An 18,874-nucleotide genomic window follows, 5' to 3' on the forward strand; every position below is an offset into this window, starting at 1 on the left:
TCCTAATCTGGAACCATACAGATAATAATCTGCCTTCCTTTTCTTGCCACCAAAGTGGATAACCTCACATTTATCCACATTGTACTGCATCTGCCATGTATCTGCCCACTCACCCTACCAATCCAAGTCACCCTGCAGCCTCATAGTATCCTCCTCACAGCTCACACTGTCACCCAGCTTTGTTTCATCTGCAATAACGTCATATGTGTTTGGAGATTCTGTACTTCCATGACCATGATACTGACTGGTCTCAGCCACTTCTGTTGACTGTCACAAGACTTCATGTAAAAACAGAGGCAAAATACTAATTCAAGATCTTGCCCATCTCCTGTGCCTTTGATTCCAAAGGGGCCTCATTTTCTCTCTGGCTACCCTTTTTCTGTTAATGTGCATAAAATCTCTTGGGATTGTCTTTAATGTTATTGGCCAGAGCTCGCTCCTCATCATATCATCATATATATACAGCCGGAAACAGGCCTTTTCGGCCCTCCAAGTCCGTGCCGCCCATTAACACTATCCTACACCCACTAGGGACAATTTTTACATTTACCCAGCCAATTAACCTACATACCTGTACGTCTTTGGAGTGTGGGAGGAAACTGAAGATCTGTAAGGAGTACTGTAAGAAGATCTGCTGCACTGTAAGGAGTTTGTACGTTCTCCCCGTGACCTGCGTGGGTTTTCTCCGAGATCTTCGGTTTCCTCCCACACTCCAAAGACGTACAGGTATGTAGGTTAATTGGCTGGGTAAATGTAAAAATTGTCCCTAGTGGGTGTAGGATAGTGTTAATGTACGGGGATCGCTGGGCGGCACGGACTTGGAGGGCCGAAAAGGCCTGTTTCCGGCTGTATATATATGATGATATATGATCTCGGAGAAAACCCAGGCAGGTCACGGGGAGAACGTACAAACTCCTTACAGTGCAGCACCCGTAGTCAGGATCGAACCTAAGTCTCCGGCGCTGCATTCGCTGTAAAGCAGCAACTCTACCGCTGTGCTACCGTGCCGCCCTGTTTCCTTTTTCCTCCTGATTTCCTTTTTTAGCGTGCGCCTCTGTCCCCAAAATTCCCAGCGGCATATACCTGCCCCATGCCTCCTTATTTTTGACCAGAGCCTCAATTTCTATGAAAAATGCCCAGGAATTTGGCAAGTGAATCTCTTGGACTCTAATGGAAATGTGCTTTCTTACATAACGGTTCAAATCCTATATATAGAGCTCCAGGTGTATCCACTGGATGAATTTAAATGAGAGACCTCTTGGGGCTAGCGGACTCAATAGATATGGGGAGAAGGCAGGCACAGGTTACTGATTGTGGATAATCAGCCATGATCACAATGAATCATGGCTCGAAGGGCCGAATGGCCTCCTTCTGCACCTATTTTCAATGATATGCCTACCAGACATGATAAGTAGGCAGAGAAAAGATCACCCAATCAGGCCGGGTCTGATGAATGCAGTGACTGTTGCTTACCTGCTATGGGCTTGTAATTGGATCCAGGCATTTCCGCCTCCGGCACACTGGAATATCATTGTCATCATTTCTTGGGGAAGCTAGTTTCACTTTCGAGGTTAAGTTTCTATTCATCATCAGGAAATTGACTTTCAGTAAATCATTGCCTGCAACACCATTCTCAATCGACTCCACAGCAAAAGTGCAGCTAAAGCTGTGAAAAGAAATTCAAAGAGCTTTGTATCTAATGAACACAATGAGGTACAGAACTCTGTAATTCCTTCTGTATGAAGTTTGTGTTAATCATTGTTTGTTTGAAAGTATGTGTAATATATTATATGTAATTGGTACTAAATGTTTAGAGAACGTCATTAAGTGGCTGTACGTGTAGAAAGAAGGTTATTTTAAGCTGATGAACGGGCGATGGAAGGCCCCGCGGGCGAGCTGCGCCCCGGGGAAGAGACCTAATAAAAGAAAGGTTTCCCCCCGCCCCCCCCCACCCCACACCCCACCCCACACCCCCACCACACATACACAGCCAAAAACAGAAACAAAAACCATCCCAACACCGACACAAACAAAACAAAAAGAAAAAAAGACAACAGACTGCCAGAGAGCCGTAGCCGTTAGGCGCAGCCAACTCCTAACATCGCCCGGTGTGGCCGCTGGACGTTTCAGTGCCCGGTGCGGCTCGGCCGCGGGACGTTTCAGTGCCCGGTGCGGCTTGGCCGTTGGACTTAACATCGCCCGGTGCGGCCGCGGGACGTTTCAGTGCCCGGTGCGGCTTGGCCGATGGACTTAATATCGTCAGCGCTGTTCGGCCGCGGGACATTTCAGTGCCCGGTGCGGCTCGGCCGCGGGACGTTTCAGTGCCCGGTGCGGCTCGGCCGATGGACTTAACATCGCCCGGTGTGGCCGCGGGACGTTTCGGTGCCCGGGGCGGCTCGGCCGGGGGGCCTTCCATCCCCTTGCGGGGGCTGTGCGTGTCGTTTGCCTCGGTAGGGGTCGAGCTGCCTGTCCGTGGGTGCGGGGGGAAGAGAGAGGAAGTTTTGTTGCCTCCATCACAGTGAGGGGGTGATTGGAGTCACTGTGATGGATGTTTGTGTTGGGGTCGGGTGTCCTGTGTTCTTTTCTTTTTTGCTGTGTTTTGTGTGACTGCTGAAATTTCGCTCGGTGTTGTGCCGAGTGTCAATAAAGTGTTGTTATGTTATGTTATCTTATGTTATGTTATGTTATTATAGAAAAGTATCTTATCTCTTATCTGGCAAAATTGCAGCCAGTCTCCAGAAAGCAAATGTTTTTGTTATTCAGACTTCTTGCAAGTGTAATACTTTCTCTGTCATTGTGGTTACATATGTGTACCAGTTGTCATATGGGCAAAGTAGGCCTTTCGATCCACCATCTTCATGCTGACCATCAAGTATATCTACACTAATCCTGAAAGCACTGCTATAGTTGCTACCAATTCAATGGTTCACTGGATATTTATTGTCACAAATGCAAATAAACAGTAGAATGAAATTCATTTTGCATATAATGCCGTTGCCGTCATGTGTGCTGCCATTTAATCGAGTTCACAGTCTAGATTCCCGTGTGCTCGTTCTGCCGGAGCGACTCCCGATCCCCTCCGTCACCCACGACCGGCTTGGCCTGCGAACCGTCGTCTCTCTCTCCTCCTCGCCGGACATCTTGTGTCCCGGGGGCAACCTCCTGCAATCCACCTTATAGGCGCTGGAAGCATTAACCGGTTCACACTCCTACCGGCCCTTGTTCTCCATGCCCAATGTCTCCAGCAACTCCATCCCAATATTCCACAGCTGATGAGCTATCGGGCGGTTCCGCGTCCAAGGAGCGTGCAAGCGAGACCGGCCGCCCGGTGGAGCCTCTCCGTCGGTTTCAGCTGGCATGTTCGGGCATCCCCGGGCATGTTCGGCCGGCCGACGTGTTCAGCTGTCTGTCGGAGCGTCCTGCGATTCCACATCCAACGAGTTCCGGGTGCTTTCGGTCGTCCGACGAGCCTTCGGGGCCTTCTGATCCGTAACCTTCTGTGTCTTAGTGATGCAAGTGTTTGTCGAGATACATCTTAAACATTGTGAGAGTTCCTATCTGAATACTCACACAGGCACAGGGTTCAGATTTAAACCATCCTGCTCGGTAATAAATTCCTTCCTGAGCTCTCTCTAAGCCTCTTATCTTTTATTCTAAATGATGTCCTCAAGTGTTGGACATCTCTGCCATGTGGAATAGTTTCCTGCAACTTACATAACGGTGAATATCCCGCTCGGTCTCCTCTGCTCCAAGCAAAATAAACGCAGCACCTTCCAGTCTCTCCTCATGAGTCTTCGTGCATGAAGTAGATTTCCTTGCAATATCATATCTCAGTTTAATACCAAGGTACAGTGAAAAGATATCTGGTGATAAAGCAAATAAAAGCTAATAATAACTTCCATTTGGGCCTCAGCAGGTGTACAAGGTCGATATTTATTCAGATATTGTTGTTTTAAAGATTGTATGAGACCACGACTTCCTGCTTTGTTTCAGGCAAGATGCAGGCAGAGAATAGATGGGTGACCACCAGCAAAGGGATGAGGCAGAGTTTTCAGGAGTGCCCTGTGGCCTTTCCCCCCTTTTAGATACTGTTGAGAGGGATGACCATGCAGAGGAAGCAGCAGTAGCCAGGTCTGTGGCACTGGACCTGGCTCGGAGGCACAGTGAAGTCAGGCAGAGCGATAGTGAGACGAGACTATAGATAGTGGGACAGACTGGAGATTTTGTGGCAACAAATGAGACTCCAGGATGCCTCACTGGTGCCAGGGTTCTGGATGTTTTGGAACAACTACAGAATATTCTCAAGAGGGGCGGGTGACCAGCCAGAAGTCATTGTGCACGTTGGCACAAATGGCATGGGTAGGAAAAGGGATGAGGTCCTGCAGAATGAATACAGGGGGAGTTAAATTCCTCATAATATGTCTGATTATAATATCATAAAAGGTCTGATGCCACCTGCTTAAATCTGACCTGCACTTTCTTTTTCTTCCTGACCTTACTGTCCTTATCCCTCCTCTTTACTGGAACATGCGAATCCTGCACATTAATTAGCTGGCCTTTAAATGACTCCCACATGTCAACTGTGGATTCACCCAATAACAACTGCTCCCAATCAACCCTCACAAACTCCTGCCTAATGACATTGTAATCTGCTTTACCCCAATTAAGTACCTTCCCTCAACATTCAGACATATTCCAATTCAAAAAAGTATTCAAACTTATGGAGGTAGCTCTTTTAAGATTTACATGTATTTATTAGAACCTTTGTGTCTGTTAATTGGACATGAGAGGAAATCCGAAGGGAAATATCCTAATGTTAGGCTAATTGTCATTTGTTGAGGTGGTTATTGAACAGCAATAACCTGTATGTTGTCATCTGCAATAAGACTGGAATTGATCACAGAGGACAAAGTTTGCTGTGTAAGCTCGGTTACTTGTAATATTGGGAAATATTGTCTTGATTTGATTGTGATTTTTCCAACCATGATTGATGCACATCAAGTTCACACCACCTCCAGTTTAAATTCCATTTGGAATATTTTGGAGGACCAAGAACCAAGTTCCACTTGTATATTTTTCAATACATCAACTCTGGTTTTTACTTTAAAGATGAACACGTATTGTCTTGAGAGCGATACGGTTTGACTGAAAAGATTATTCCGAGACCCCTCCCTCATAAACTTCAAAATGTGGGTGATTTTCTGATTGCGATATGTCTGAACAATTTTTAATATCAGACATTTTGAGAGAGCCAAAGAAACATGCAGTTAACATTATGGGAGTGAACACTGTCAATGTAGGGCTGGATTGATGTGTATATCTTTCAAAATAACACATAAATTGTTCTGGGGAGAATTGTTTTTTGCCTTTTGTATGGTAATACTACTTAATTGCATACATTGCATTAATTGATGGTTTGTCCCTATAAATAATGTTATTTATTTTGGGTATTATCAATGGAACCCCAGGAATTAGCACCATCAATTTGTTTCGAAATAATGATATTTGATTGGCACAAAAAGATAGGCACAAAATAGATGGCATAAGATAGGCACAAAATGCTGGAGTAACAATGAATCAGGCAGCATTTCTTCAGAAAATGGATAGCTGACATTTCAGGTCAGGACGCTTCTATGGGCTTGTTTACTCTGTTTTCAACTTGTAGACATAACTGTCTTCTCAGGTGCACCAGTAGTTTTGGACCAATTACTGCAGTAAGGTATTAATGGCATCTGAACAGGAACAATTCATGACTGTTAGATGAAGGGTTATCTCTGTAAAGCGTCTTTGAGTATATGAAAAGCGCTATATAAATAAAATGTATTATTATTATTATTATTATTATCAAAAGTCCTGATAGATGCAATAGTCTTTGGGACGGAAATCTCTAAAAAAAATCTCATTAGAGTTTTAGTTATGGGTGGACCAGGGAGGAAAACATCTTTATTTTACCTTACCACCTCCTTCAATGCATTTCTCCATCCTATCTTCCCTTGTGAAAACAAGATCAAGGACTTTGGTGAACTGCTTAGGATATAAACCTGTTGTACAAAGAATTGTCATGTTATCTCTGACATTTAACAAAGGAGTGGAATAGTGGTCACATTTAAAATAATTAAAATGCTTAAAATCATTGTGTAATTATGAACGTGTACTTGTGTACCAGAAAGGGAATGGGCAATAAGATATTCATCTAAAGTGAGGAAATCTTCATTTAAAACGTGGTTTCTCACCATGCTCGAATCTAATGATGTTAATGTCATGTTTTCATCACTTAGACTATTCAATAACATAGCAGTGTCATTATTTTTCTTTAAGTTCAGAAGGATCCATTTGAGGATGTTCTTCCATTAGATTTCCTTCAACATCTTGATGGGATTCTTTCATCATTGATATAGTGCCATTAATTATTTCAGCAATTTTTTCCTTTGCTTCCCAGATTTCTATATTTGTTTCTTTCGCATTGTGGTTAGTATGAACATTTAAATGGATGGGAATAATCCTTGCCAGAGCAAGCATTCAGAGTTCAAGTATATTAGTCCCAATATGACCAAGAGTTAGAGGTCATTTGGTGCCATTTCAATTAACATTGTTTGCACACCTCTGGATCCAGTCTCTTCTAAGATGTTAAGTGTGAGGGCATTTTTGCAGGATGATGCTATTTCTGTGGTAAATGCAGCTGCCTCTGCTTAAAACATTTGGTGTGTAAAACAACACTGAACCATAACATAATATCAAAAGAGAAATATAACAAGAACAATGCCAGTGACCAGTCCTCAAGGTGTGCCTCAAGGTTCGTTGTTGATCCCATTGCCATTTGTCATTTCCATCAATGATTTTGATAAGAACGTGCAAAGCATGATTAGCAAGTTTTCAGATGACACTAAAGTGGGTCGTATTGAAGAAAGTGAAGATGGTTGTCAAAAATTGCAGCAAGATCTTGATCATTTGGGCGGGTGAGCTGAGGAATGTTTGATGGAATTTGAAACAGAGAAGTGTGAGATGTTGCATTTTGGAAAGACTAATAAAGGCAGGACCTACACAGTGAATGGTAGGGCTCTGGGAAGTGTGGTCAAGCACATGGATCTCAGAGTGCAGGTACATCGTTAGTTGAAAATGGCATCACAGATAGATGGGGTGTCAGAAAGGCTTTCATCAGAGTATTGAGTACAGAAGTTGTGAGGTCATGTTACATTTATATAAGACGTCGGTGAGGCCACATTTAGAGTGGAGGAAGGAACGACAGAGGCTGGTTTACACCAAAAACAGGCACCGAGTATTGTGTTCAGTTTTGGGCACCATGTTATAGAAAAAATGGTGTCAAGCTGGAAAGGGTGCAGAGAAGATATACAAGAATGTAGCTCGGAATTGAGAACCTGAGCTACAGGGATAGGTTGAGCAGGCGAGGTTTCTATTCCTTGAAGCACAGGTGGATGAGGGTGGTCTTATAGAGGTGTACAAAATCGTGAGAGGAATAGTTCAGGTAAATGCACAGAGTCTCTTGCCTGGATTAGCGGAATCGAGCATCAGAGGACATAGGTTTAAGGTGAAGGGGGGAAATATTTAAGAGGAACCTGAGGCGTAACTGTTTATGCAAAGGGAGGTGGGGGATGGGACGAGCTGCCACAGGAGGAAGTTGAGGCTAGTACTATCACATAGTTTAAGAAACATTTAGACAGGTACATGGATAGGACAGTTTTTGAGGAATATGGGCCAAATGCTTGCAGGTGAGACTAGTGTGGATGGAACATGTTGGTTTGTGTGGGCAAGTTGGGCGGAAGGACCTGTTGCTACGCTCTATGACTCTATGACTCTGTAACATTTTCTTTTGGAGTGTGGATATTTCTTATTCCTCAACAATAACTTTCTTTTGGTGTATCGTTGCTGAACAATTTATTTCGATTTTCCTTGAGCTTTATGGAATATTTTGTCTAAGGTTATTCCATTTCGAATGAAACTAGGGTCAGAATCATTTCTATGCAATTTCTTTTCTTGAACCCAGTCACCAACATTTCACATTCAAATTGTCTTGTTGGGTTGTTTTATTATTTCTGGAATTCCCATAAACTCTGTGAAGGTAATGATTGGCTCGTTTAGCAATCAGTGGTGTATATCAATTTATATTCAAAATAAATATATATATATACAAATTGTACATTAAAAAGTAAGGTGTAACATTGTTTATTACCCTTATTTTTGCTAATGGTATGTTGTTTATGGATGGTTGCACTTCAGGGCAAGTGTAACCACTTTTGTCCTCTGGAGTAAACCAGTTTTTCCAGGTCTCTTTTAATCCCCCAATTCTTTCTCTCCACCACCCACTTAGAACTGAAATAACACGTCCCCTTTAAGGTCCGCTACTCTCCTGGCCACGAGCAAATGAGCCACATCCATGTCCAATTCAGGATCATTTCTCCAATTAACCCAGTCCTGCTGAACTTCCCCTTACAAACCACGCAGCTCAGAGGGGATGAAGCCACATGAATGGTTCTAGATATCATCTCACTTTGTCTCTAGAAATAAAGCCCATTGGATGAGTTCACCTGTGTGCCTGTAGTGTGCGTGTGCATGTGCACGTGGTGTGCATGTGCCCGTGGTGTGCATGTCCCTGTGCCTGTTCGTATGTCTGTGCCTATGTGTGTGCGTTCATTATTGATCCGGAGTCATGTCAGACACCACATTACTGGAGAATGTGGGCAAGAGTGCACTGCCTCCTCACACAATGCAGGGACTGATCTGTGGATTGTGTGGTAATGGATCATTATCTAGGGCCAGCTGGTGTTCAGTGGCACAGCAGGCCCCCCAAACCTATGAGGAGATTATTGTCTGTGTTGAATGAGTCCAAACTCTATGAGCCCTGGCTTCGGATCCCTGCATGAGCAAAACCCCGACTCCAACCTGGAGGGAGGTGGGGCGCTGACTGGCTCAAGAAGGAGGAGATGGCAGAAGTGCCTCTCATAACCAGACCTCGAAGACGAGCCAAAGTCTGCAGAACCAGGACACCCCTTGACCCAGTCCAAATTCTGGCTGGCAGGTTGCACCATCCATGGGGGCCAGAAGAAAGAACAACCACCCTGAATGTACACCCTCTAATGGCCAACCTACATTAGCTTTATTAGACTTGACCAGTTACATTACTCTGGTCCGGCTAGAACTGCTACCTACAGGCAAATAGGTATCTGAGATTCTCCCACTGACATGTGCATGGTGATATACGCCAACGTCCAGCTGCCTGTATATGTATTGCCATGAAGCACCACAGCTGGTGCCTCACTGTAGGGGTGGTTAAAGACTCCTGGTTCCACTCCTTGTTATGTGACTCAGGATTGGATCACCTGTTCAACAGCCACAGGAAGGCCCAAACCTCACGTTCTTCGAGTAGAAACCCCGAGAGCCTGGTTTGCACCCAGTGTATCTGTGGGACCCACAGGCCAGAGATGAGCAGAATGAAGAGAAGAGAATGTTGGTTAAACAGGTTTGTGGGTTTGAAGCAGAGCTGGAGGATGAATGGAAGCAGTGTGTACAAGGAAGAAGCTGGAGATGGACCTCAAAGGTCTGGAAGCACAAATTGAGGCTGTGAATAAAAGTTGTGATAAGACATTTAAACAACTTTGTAGTCGTCAGGCACAAATGAAAGACCACCAATGTGAGCTGGGAGAGGTGTGTCTGAAGAAGGGTCCTGAAAAGTCACACATTCCTTCTCTCCAGAGATGCTGCCTATCCCACTGAGTTAAACCAGCATTTTGTGTCTACCTTTGAGCTGGGAGAGGCTTGTATTTCCAGAGAGGAGATCTTCACTCTAAGAAGAATGAAAAGAAGCTGAAGAATCTCGAGGCAGAAATCTTGCACCTTCATGATGAACGTGCTGCTTCGGAGAAAGACGCATGGAACCCCAGGAGCCCTGAGCCCCTAAGGGTTTGAGGGACAACAATGCAGGTTGAAACTCAGAGCTTGTAGTGAGCACAGCGCTAGACAGAAGAGTGAAAATGCAGGGCAATGGTGGAAGCACATCTTGAGAATGTTGTTATCCTCTCCCGCCCTTTGGGAGGACCTGCTACAAATCCTGGGATTATCGCTAAGGAGGGGGAATGGGATTTCATGTCCCCATTAAGGTCCCCTCATCTCCCGGCCACAGGCGAATGAGAAAAAGTGAAGTCCAATTAAGTGTCATTGGACCAACTACCCCCATCCTACTGACCAACCCCTTAGGGGTTTAGGGAAGTGGCGGCGCTGCCCTGCAGCTGCGGCTCGCCGGCAGTCTGTTTGTCTTTCTTCTTTCTTTGTCTATTTGTTAGTGTTATATGTATGAAATAACCTATCTTTAGCTGTGTATATGTGGGGGGGTTGTGGAGGGGTGGGGGAAACATTTTAAAATCTCTTCCTCAACGGAGATGCGACCCTTTCCAAGTCGTATCTCCGTTTGCGCTCAAAAGAAAATAAATTTTAAACGCGGGGTCTTCCATCGCCCGGTACGGCTCGGCCTCTGGACTTAACAGTGCCCGGTGCGGCTCGGCCGCGGGGCTTTCCATCGCTGGTGCGGCTCGGCTGCGGGACCTTCCATCACCCGGCGCGGGTCGGCCGCGGGGCCTTCCATTGCCCGGTACGGCCGCGGGACGGTTCAGCGCCAGGTGCGGCTCGGCCGCGGGGCCTTCCATCGCCCGGTGCGGCTCGGCCGCGGGGCCTTCCATCGCCCGGTGCGGCTCGGCCGCGGGGCCTTCCATCGCCAGGTGCGGCTCGGCCGCGGGACCTAACATCGCCTGGCGCGGCTCGGCCGCGGGGCTTTACATCGCTGGTGCGCCTCGGCCGCGGGGCCTTCCATAGCTGGTGCGGCACGGCTGCGGGACTTGGCTGCACCCGGCACGGCCGCGGGATGTTTCAGCGCCCGGTGCGGCTCGGCCGCGGCGACTTGGTCGTGGGGAAGAGAGCGGAAGTTTTGTTGCCTCCATCACACTGAGGGGGTGTTTGGAGTCACTGTGATGGATGTTTGTGTTGGGGTTATGTGTCTTGTGTTCCTTTTTTTTATGTGACTGCTGGTAACGTCATTTCGTTCGGTACCTCGGTACCGAATGACAAATAAAGGCTCTGTATCTGTATCTGTATTAACCCTGGAGTGCAGAGGGGAAGGAGAAGAGGAAACTGTGGGGTTAGTTCTATACCCTTTTGTTTTGTTTCTGGAAATAAAGCTTCTCGGGTGAGTTCACCTTGCAGTGTGTGCCAAAGTATTCTTTAATGATCTGGCATCATGACTGATGCCACAGAACATAGGACAGTACAGCATAGGAGCAAGCCCTTCAGCCCACAATGAACTGATCTCATCTGCCTGCACATGATCTATATCCCATTATTACCTGGACTTATGCCTGTCTAAAAACATCTTCAACACCACTATCATAACTGGCTCAACCATCACCCCTGGCAATGCGTTCCACACCCCCACTCATCTCAATGTAAAAAAAACCTTTCCTCGCACATCTGCATTAAATTTTCTCCTTCTGACCTTATAGTTATGTCCTGTAGGTTTGGACATTTTCACCCTGTGGAAAAGGTTCTATCCTATCTATGGCTCTCCTAGCTTGATATATTTCTATCAAGTCTCCCCTCAACTACTGGCGTTCCCGAAAATGCAATCCAAGTTTATCCAACTTCTCACTGCATCTGAAACTGTGTAATGCAGGCAGCATTCTGTTAAACCTCTGCACCCTCTCCAAAACCTGCACATCTTTCCTGTAATGGAGCGACCAGATCTGCACGTAATTCTCCAAATGCAGCCTAACAAATGTCCTATAGAGCTGCATCATGACTTCCTGACTCTTATATTCAATGCCCCTATCAATGAAGGCAAGCATACCATACTCCTACTTTACCATCATATTCACTTGTGCTGCCACCATCAATGAGCTTTGAACTTGGACTCCAACATTCGTCTGCACATCAATGCTGTTCAGGGTCTAGCCATTACCTGTGTTAAAGTCCATCTACCATTTCTTTGAAGATAGACACAAAATGCTGGAGTAACTCAGCAGGACTGGCAGCATCTCTGGATAGAAGGCATGGGCGACGTTTCAGGTTGAGACACCTCTTCAGACTGAGAGTTAGGGGAGAGGGAGACACAGAGATAAGGAAGGGTAAGGTGTGTAAACAAGACATCAAAGGAGATGCAGGTCAAGGAAAATGTAGAATAGATCATTGTTGGCCAGGAGAAGGTCACAACGAAGTATACCGAGAAACCATTTAATCGGGGACAGTCTGGTCAGAGAAGTAGGAAGGGAGAGGGTTGGAGAGGGATGCAGAGAGAGGGAAAGCGAGGGGTGAAGGGGTGTCTCGACCTGAAAAGTCGCCTATGCCTTCTATGCAGAGATGCTGCCAGTCATGCTGAGTTACTCCAGCGTTTTGTGTCTATCTTCAAAGAAATGGTAGATGGACTTGAAGTTAGAGAGGTTAACATTCATACCACTGGGGTGTAAGCTGCCCAAGCGAAATATTGAGGTGCTGTTCCTCCAATTTGCGCTGGGCTTCACTCTGACAGTGGAGGAGGCCCAGGACAGAAAGGTCAGTGTGGGAATGGGAGGGGGAGTTAAATTGTCTTTTGAAACCTAAATATCAGGTACATTTAGACAGACTGAGCAGAGGCGTTCAGCGAAACAATCGTCGAGCCTGCATGTCACCCATTCCTTCTCTCCAGAGATGTTGCCTATCCCACTGAGTTACTCTGGCACAGGAGATGTTCCATGGTCTGGAGGCCCTGTCCTCATTCGCAGTCTGCCGTATCTTCAGTATATCCCCACTTCAGCATGTTCAATTAGCTCCTCCCCATGCCTGTCCGCAGTCTGCTGAGACTACACCAGGTTATCCACGGTTGGTCGGAACCTGGTGGGTGTTTCTCAGAGGGATCGATTGCCGTGTGAATGTCTTCCGGGGATTTCTTGACTCTCTCCTCCCAGACTTTGAGCCTTCTGGACGATGCACTACAGTCCAGGGGATGGACAGATGAGAGGAAACTTCTGCGTGATTTCAAACGATGAGGTAGCAAAGGGTGGTCATGTTGGGGGCGTCTTTCATCCTCTGATTGTCTGAGGCGTTCTTCTTTGACTGGTTGTAGCTCTTCTGATTCCAGGAGGTGCAATGCCAGAGAGTAGGTAGATGCTGTCAGTCTTGGTAGGTTTCATGCATCCACTGATGCAGCGACAGCTTGTGTTTAGCACAGGATCATTCTTCCTTGCATGAGCTGAGCGCTCCTATACTGCGCACGCATACTCGACAGTGGAGAAACAGAGAGCCAGAGGTGTTGATCAAATAATTTCTAGAATTTGCTCCCCATTTTGAGGTACTTGGTGATATGTGCTTTGTCGTTCAGAGATCGATCCAGAGTCAAACTGAGATAGACTGGACTGTCACAGTGCTCCAACCACACCACACACTGTTTCAAAAGTAATTCATGTGTAACTTTACCCGGGGACAATTGCAGAAGTAGTTTCCCTCTGTGTGTTTACCCTGCAGTGGTTGACCAGATGCGGAGATGCCTTTGAACTGCATTTGTGACATAATTGAAGTTAGTGCTGATCAGAAGTGGTTCAACTGCATTCACCAGTGTTCAACATTAGCATCAGTAAATTGTGCAGCATGGACCCCTAAAGATGAGGTTGCAACTCAAGGTTCAAATTCTGTTTTAGATTTAAAATTTTCCTTTTAGAATCCGTGCTCCTGCTACTACTCTGCTGGATTCACCTTTCTAGAATCTCACTGCATCACAGTACAATATTTCAAAGGAGTGGTTTAAAGAACATTGTGTCTCCTTCGGCCATGGAGTAAATGGTTCTTCATTCTCCATGGCTGGTAAGAATTGGATGTTATAATGTTTAAGGACATATTTCCTTTGTTGAATCTCATCGAGTGATACAGCGTGGAAACAGGCCCATCTGCCCAACTTGCCCACACTGTCCAACATATCCCAGCCACACCAATCGAACCTGCCCGTGTTTGGCCCATATCCCTCCAAACCTGTCCTATCCATGTACCTGTCTGACTGTTTCTTAACAGTTGGGATAGTCCCTGCCACAACTACGTCCTCTGGCAGTTTGTTCCACACACCCACCTCAATATGTGTGAATAAGTCACCACTGAGATTCCTATTCAATCTTTCCCCCTCCACCTTAAACCTATGTTCTCTGGTTCTCGATACACCTACCCTAGGCAAAAGACTCTGTGCATCTACCCGATCTATTCCTCTCATGATTTTATACACCTCTGTGATATCACCCCTCATCCTCCTGCTCTCCAAGGAATAGAGTCCCAGCCGACTCAAACAGTCCCTTTAGCTCAGACCCTCTAGTCCTGGCCGCATTTAGAAAATTGCGTTCAGTTCTGGGCACCATGTTATAGGAAAGATATTTTCAAGCTTGAAAGGGTTCAGAAAAGATTTACGAGGATGTTGCAGGTTTATTGGAATTTTTATTTGAAATTTTGCATACAATTCTCGTCACCCCATTACAGGAAGGATATGGAGGCTTTAAAAATGTGCAGATGAGGTGTCCCAGAATGTTGAACGGATCAGGGGATATTAACTATAAGGAGCATTTGGACAGACTTGGATTGTTTTCTCTGGAATGACAGAGGCTTTGGGGAGTCCAAATATAATTATATAAATTTATGAGAGGCGTATACAGGAAAGACAGTCAGTACCTTTTTCTCGGGATGGAAAAATCAAATACTAAAGAGCATAGGTTTAATGTGCAAGGGGCAAGATTTGAAGGAGATGCGTTGGCCAATTATTTTTATATTGAGGGTGATGAGAGATTGAAATGTACTTCCAGGGTTGGTGGTTGAAGCAGATATGATAGAGGCAGTTAAGGGAGAGGCATATGAGAAAAGCGTCTCCAGCATGTCTGATCTGCTGACTATTTCTGAAGCTTTGGAGGTTGGCTGCGACCGATTTTCATGTGTTTTCTTCTCTTACAGCAAAACAGTGAGGGATTTAAAGGAGAAGCTCGATCAGCTTCAGTGTCACTTCACGTGGGGCCCACAGAAGGAGACCATTGACCTGGATGATATGATGTACAGATTACAAGATTCTATAGATCTGAATTTGAAGTATAAGGCCAGGTCCTGCAACCAATTTGCTTTTGTTAACTCCCTGCAGGGCAACTATGAAGAAGCTCTTGAAAATTTAAAGGAAGCTGAAAAGATTCTGAGAGAGAACCACGAAGATGCATTTGAAAGAAGAAGCATCATCACCTATGGAAACTATGCCTGGGTGCATTACCACATGGGACAACTGACCGAGGCCCAGTCCTACCTCGACAAGCTGGAGATGATCTGTAAACTGTTCACTGATGGCCCCCGCTACACAGCAATGATACCTGAAGTGTATGGGGAGAAGGGATGGTCATTGTTGAGATCGGCAGCTCAATACTATGAGGAGGCTATGGAATGTTTTGAGAAAGCTCTGGAGGAAGATCCCAATAACACGGAATGGATCATGGGCTACGTAACTGCTCTGCATCGTCTGGAACCAATTGCTGGAACCCCAGAGAAATGCAAAAGCAGGCAGTGCGTGAAGCATCTGAGACGTGTGCTGGAGCTTGATCCAGATGAATCTTTGGCCATGGTGATGTTGGCCCTAAAATTGCAAGAGATTAAGCAAAAGGAGGAAGCAAATGAATTAGTTGAACAAGCCGTACAGAAAAGCCCTGATGTTCCAAAAGTGCTTCGCAGCGGGAAAATTTTACAGACTAGAAAAAGCTGTGGAAAAGGCAATTGAGCTGCTGAAAAAAGCATTAGGAATCACTCCACACAGCAGTGTCCTACACGACCAAATAGGTATGTGCTATAGAGTGCAACTGCTTGAACTGTTGAAAAATAGATTGAGCTCTGATCCACAATACCCTGAATTTCAACAGAAAAAGTTTTTGATCGATCATTGCAAGCATCACTTTGGAAAAGCATTTGAACACCGTCCAAGGACAGCTATTAAATCACAACTAGATTATGCAGACATCTGTCTAAGAAATGGAGAGAATTCCAAAGCAGGGGAGGTCTACAGCAAACTGCTGGAGTTAGAGGGTATTCGTCCAGATAATATGCAGAGAATATGGTTACGGGCTGGCTTATTTCAACTGCACAAGAGAAGGTCTGATTCAAATGCTATCAAATTGTTCCAGAAAGGACTGGAGATTAAAAATAACTCCAAAGAGTGGAAAATGTGTTATGAAAATTTGGAAAAGTTGCAGACAGAATACTTTGCAGGGATCCACATGACAGCAAGGCATTTGGTGTCAAAGGGTTACTGCATCAGATGGATGGGGACAAGTCTAAAGCTATTGAATACTTTGAAAAGGCTTTGGAATTCGATTCCAGCAATGAAGAATATCTTAGTGCTCTTTGTAAATTAAGCCTTTCGTTTGAAGAGCATCATGAACATTAAAAGATGCAACAATTTCACCTAAAGCAAGAAAAGCATGAGTGGGGTGTTTGTTTCACTAATTATATTCTGTTCTCACCTTCTCCAAATTGGAACTGCACTCATGAATGTGCAATTTTTTAAGATGACCTTGTGTTAATACAATCCAACCTATGTGGATCTTTCAAGAATAGTGACACTTTTACTACATTGAGAGAGAGAGATAGAGAGAGAGAAAGTGCATGGCACACAGCACACTGACTAATCCAAAGTGCTTGCTTGTGACACTATAAAACATTGGAGACTTTTACCTCTGTCCAAGGTACAATGAGGAACACAACACATGTTGTGTTCTGATGTTCAACTTGGACATTGTCACCTTCAAATCATGCAATATTCATATTACATCCATCTTTATTAACATGACCGTTATCGCTACAATTGAAACTGGGTTGTAACATGCTAACTTAATGCATGACATAGTTAAATCATGCGATCTAGATAGCGTGAACAGTTACAGAATGAGAAGCCTGTGGAAGCCATTTCAATAGATAGAATTATTAAAAGTGAACTCCGCCACAAAGTTCTTTATCTTGAAGATAGACTTCAAGGCAATACAAAATATAACATGGTTGTAGTGGTGTACAGGGCTGAGTCTGAATACGACACCGCCTCCCCGGGGCCGCTGCCGCCGACGCCGACCTCCACCGCCTCCCCGGGGCCGCTGCCGCCGACGCCGACCTCCACCGCCTCCCCGGGGCCGCTGCTGCCGACGCCGACCTCCACCGCCTCCCCGGGGCCGCTGATTGCCGAGGCTCACCTGAGGCTGCCGCCGCCGACCTCCACCGCCTCCCCGGGGCCGTTGCCGCCGACGAGCGAGGCCTCTGCACCGCCGCTGCCGCCCACGACCTTCCCGACCCCTTCACCGCCGCCCACGCCCTCCCCGGCCATCCGCTGACCGAGCCGACCGTCACTCACCCGGACTCCAGATCCCCGCGGGCCTCCCCCAGCGACCGTACTGACCCGCGCCGCTCCACCGCCCAGCAGCAGGTCACAGCCGTCGCTGTACCCGGCCCCCGGGACCAACAACAGGCTGCAGCTCCACCTGGCCCACACACACCGCGCTGGGCCCACAGCCCCCACCAGGCAGAGCCCTTCAGCACTGCTGGGTCCTACTGCCCACCCCCTACTACAGGTAACTGCAGCAGGGGTTCCACTGGGTCTCCCCCTTCCCCCTCCAGCCAGGCGACCCCCAGTACTCCCCACATCGGTCCTCATGCCCCCCTCTGCCCAGCTAACCCACCACCCCCTCACCATACATCCCCTCCACCTGCCCCCCTGCCTCCATCCGACCCCAACCCCCACCATTGCCGGGTGTTCACCATCCCCCCTGACCTCCCCCTTTCAGACACCGAACGGTCTGTCCTCAGCAGAGGCCTTACCTTTGTTCCCCTCCGCCCCCACATCAACGAGTTCCGCGTCCGCCATGACGTGGAGCTCTTCTTCCGCCGCCTCCGCCTCCGAGCCTTTTTCCATGGTAAGGAGTTCCGACCCCGCACTGATGACCCCTTCTCCCGTCTCCAACGGACCCCCTCCACTTTTACCCCCCAGTATGGCCTACTACCCCCACTAGAACTTTTTATTTCAAACTGCCGGCGTGACATCGGCCGCCTCAAATTTTCCACCCCCCTGACTAACTCTAACCTCTCCCCTCCTGAACGTGCAGCCCTCAACTCACTCCGCAACAACCCGGACTTAATAATTAAACCCGCTGACAAGGGAGGGGCTGTGGTAGTCTGGCGTGCTGACCTCTACCGCACCGAGGCCAGACGACAACTATCAGACACCTCTTCCTACCTATCCCTGGACCATGACCCCACCGATGAACACCAGACCTTCATCAGCAGCACCATCACCGACCTCACCAACTCCGGCGAACTACCCCTCAGTGCCTCCAATCTCATAGTTCCCCAGCCCCGCACGGCACGATTCTACCTCCTACCCAAAATCCACAAACACAATTGTCCCGGCAGACCCATTGTCTCTGCCTGCTCATGCCCCACCGAACTTATCTCTACCTACCTCGACTCCATCCTATCCCCCCTGGTCAAATCCCTCCCCACCTACGTCCAAGACACCTCACACGCTCTCCATCTCCTGGATAACTTCCGGTTCCCAGGCCCCCACTCCCTCATTTTCACCATGGATGTCCATTCACTCTACACTTCCATCCCCCACAAGGATGGTCTCGAAGCCCTCCGTTTCTTCCTCGACCGTAGAACCAGCCAATCCCCATCGACCAACACTCTCCTCCGCCTAGCAGAGCTGGTTCTTACCCTCAACAACTTCTCCTTTGACTCCTCCCACTTCCTCCAAACCAGAGGCGTAGCTATTGGCACTCGCATGGGCCCTAGCTACGCCTGCCTCTTTGTCGGGTACGTCGAACAATCCCTGTTCCAGACGTACACTGGCCCCATC

At 46.9% G+C, this 18,874-nt stretch overlaps 1 pseudogene; it reads left to right on the forward strand.

Moving 5' to 3' along the window:
• The first annotated feature begins 1,630 nt into the window (after nucleotides 1–1,630).
• LOC144590707 (interferon-induced protein with tetratricopeptide repeats 5-like) lies at nucleotides 1,631–16,420 on the forward strand (annotated as a pseudogene).
• Nucleotides 16,421–18,874: the final 2,454 nt, after the last annotated feature.

Source organism: Rhinoraja longicauda, unplaced genomic scaffold, assembly GCF_053455715.1.
Source record: "Rhinoraja longicauda isolate Sanriku21f unplaced genomic scaffold, sRhiLon1.1 Scf000255, whole genome shotgun sequence".
NCBI classification, from domain to species: domain Eukaryota; kingdom Metazoa; phylum Chordata; class Chondrichthyes; order Rajiformes; family Arhynchobatidae; genus Rhinoraja; species Rhinoraja longicauda.